Genomic DNA, 3,017 nt, shown 5'->3' with positions numbered 1-3,017 from the left:
TCTTCAGAGCTTCGTCAACCGGAAAAATCGCACATCTGTATGTCCCGCGGTCATTTCAAGCCCGCTCTTTTGCATATTGATTCTCTGTTCAGTTTTGTTTTGTCAATGAAGTTGCAGACTATAGAATATCATGACCTCGCCCTTCAAATTCGGTCTTCCAGGGATGAAACTCAAGAGCAGACAATGAACGAAGCAATGAAGGCTCTGTTTTGGCTATCAAATTTAGGAATCCGCAGTGAAGATAGCCCAGAAATAAAATAATGAAATTCCAAGCACCAGGAGAAAAAGAGAGTAAAAATAATTGTTAACCTAGTTCTTCCCCATAAAATTTAGGAATCTGTAATAAAGATGGCCAAGAAATACAATAATGTCCAATAAATAATAATAACTATCCATGATTCGGTGGCTGCAGATGGTTTTGCTTTTGTCTTTACAGCAGGTAATGAGTATCAAGTCTGGTCCGAAGGCAGAGGCATTTTTGTCAGAATTCTGTAAACTCGTGGAAGGAACCATTTCCATGCCTATAAATCTTCCTGGTACCAGCTACAAACGTGGTTTCCAGGTATGTAAATCACCCCCAAAAACCAGTAATGCGTTTCTACACACCAGAGTTTGGCAAATGCTGTGAACCCTAAACTAGAATATGCATTAGTGGTGAACGTTTTAGGTGGATTTTCTGGAAACTTGAAGAATAATCAATCACCCGTACTGCTCATTATGTGCAGGCAAGGGAAAATATCCTGAGAATGTTGAGAGAAGTGCTCAAGGAAAGGAGGGCTTCCATGGACACTTATAATGATATGATTGCAATGCTTCTCAATGACAAAGAAGAAGAAGCAGATGGCGCATCTGCTAATTGCAAGCTCACAGATGAACAGGTCTTCGATTTACTAATATCTATTATCAATGCTGGCTACGAAACAGTTTCCACCACAACCATGATGGCTGTCAAGTATCTCCATGACAGTCCCGAGCCTCTCCGAGAGGTTAGAGTGAGTTTAATATAATATAAATATAAATCTGTCCATATCTCTCAGATCTAAGGCTTTTGTTCTGAATATATACATAAACCTGACTGTCTGCTTGCAGGAAGAACACCTAGCAATTGCATAGAGGTGTTTGTGCAATCCGGGCGAAACTGTCAATTGGGATGACTACAAGTCTATGAAGTTTACTCAGAGTGTATGTGAATCATCATAAACCAGATTTGTTTCCAGAGGGGTTTTAGGGGGAAAAATCTTATACTAGACTATTTTGTTAGGATATATTATATTCTTTCATTTGGTTTAAAAGTTTTTTTTGTTAGGTATAATATTTAAATTTTCAAAAAATGCGTTTGGTTAAATATAATATATACATTTTAGTTTTTTCTTTTTTGTTAGTCAAGAACTTTTATCTGTGTTAGCAAGAAATGAATTGATATTTTAATCTCCAAGAGATTAAAAATAGTTTATGGTATTATTAGTTTTTTATTTTTAGCTTTTTGTAATTCAGTGTTTCTTTTATTCAAATTGATGATGAACTGACTCAACCTTCCAACAATCTCCTTGTCAAAAAGACAATGCCAATGCCAAGAAACTGGTGCTAACATATTGCCATAACTTTATATATTGCCATAATTTTTCTCTGATGTCTTTGAATGAATCACATTCCAAAATGAAATGTTTTTCTGATTCTATTCCCAAATATTCTTCTGATTCTATTGCCCAGACCTGCAAAATATACACACTGATTCTCTTTATTTTTTTTAGACAAGTAATATATGAAATGCTATTTAAATCATTTTTCAAATCAAAATAGTAATCCAAAATATTATAAATAAACCTCATGTTTAAATCCTTAAAATTTTTTAGTGAAAAATACCTTCACTGAAATTTGATTAACAGATTACCTCGTTGTTTCTTAAGAGGCTTTCATTGATTGCAGGTGATATATGAAACGCTGAGACTTGCAACTGTTGTAAATGGGGTTTTGAGAAAAACAACTCAAGATATGGAAATGAAAGGTTTCATGATTCCCAAAGGATGGAAAATTTATGTTTACATGACAGAAGCCCATCACGATAATTTTCTCTATCCAGACTTCTCCGCATTTAACCCATGGCGATGGCAGGTGCGTATGTAGTTGTTGCATTTAAATCCAATGATATAGAGTAGTCACACAGGGCTAATGTGTATAGCTCTATTCAGGAAAAGAACGGTGACTCCGTCATGTATTTTACGGCTTACGGAGGAGGAAGCAGGCTGTGCCCAGGCAAGGAATTGGGTTTAGTTCAGATATCCATGTTTCTCCACCATTTTGTCACTCGCTACAGGTAATAATCTATTCCACAGCATTTATTATTGTTATCTCATAATGCCCATTTGATAAATCTGGTAACTCTCGTCTCTTCGGTATAAATTTTATTATTGACAGATGGGAGGAGGTCGGGGGAGATGAAATTTTGAAATTTCCCAGGGTTGTGGCTCCTAAAGGACTTCGCATCAAAGTATCAGAGTACTGAATCAATGAAAATGCCAGAGTGCATCAACCATAGGGCTGCTTCTCTCAAATATACTAAATGTCATGTATAGAGTATCTAAGTTTATGTTTAAGCTCCATGTATATCTTCTCTTGAAGAAAGAGTAACTATCATCAAATACATATGATTACATGGATCAATTTTGAAGAGATTATTCTACCTTGTGATGTGAAACAATTTAAAACTGTTGATAAAATGAGATATTTTTTTTCCCTGTAATAGAGTTTTTTTTCCCTGTGATAGAGATTTCTAAAGAGCCATGTTTGATTAATAGCTATAATCAAATTAAGGGGATTTGGAAACCACAAGTTACATCGAAAATGGAAAATCGAAAATGGAAAATAAATAAAAAACGCCTACCAAAATGAGGTTATTCTTCATAATAGTTAAAATCAAATTAATGGGAATTGGAAAATGAAAAGTTAAAATGGAAACTAAATTGAAAACTGCCCCTAAAATGAGATTATTCCTTGTAATGAGATTATTCTTCATAATA

The 3,017-nt window shown here is 34.7% G+C and overlaps 1 pseudogene across 1 annotated transcript; it reads left to right on the top strand.

Moving 5' to 3' along the window:
- Window positions 1-333: 333 nt before the first annotated feature.
- Window positions 334-2,725, top strand: LOC149226522 (cytochrome P450 85A1-like; annotated as a pseudogene). The gene is made up of 6 exons (XR_016247053.1): window positions 334-562; window positions 726-992; window positions 1,090-1,182; window positions 1,927-2,112; window positions 2,190-2,314; window positions 2,416-2,725. The product of XR_016247053.1 is annotated as a cytochrome P450 85A1-like (transcript).
- The last annotated feature ends 292 nt before the right edge of the window (window positions 2,726-3,017 follow it).

The sequence above is a fragment of the Pinus tabuliformis genome, chromosome J (genome assembly GCF_031772625.1).
Source record: "Pinus tabuliformis cultivar Carrire ecotype Pingquan chromosome J, CPIR1, whole genome shotgun sequence".
In the NCBI taxonomy this organism is placed as follows: Eukaryota; Viridiplantae; Streptophyta; class Pinopsida; order Pinales; family Pinaceae; genus Pinus; species Pinus tabuliformis.
This window is presented reverse-complemented; position numbering and strand designations above follow the sequence as displayed.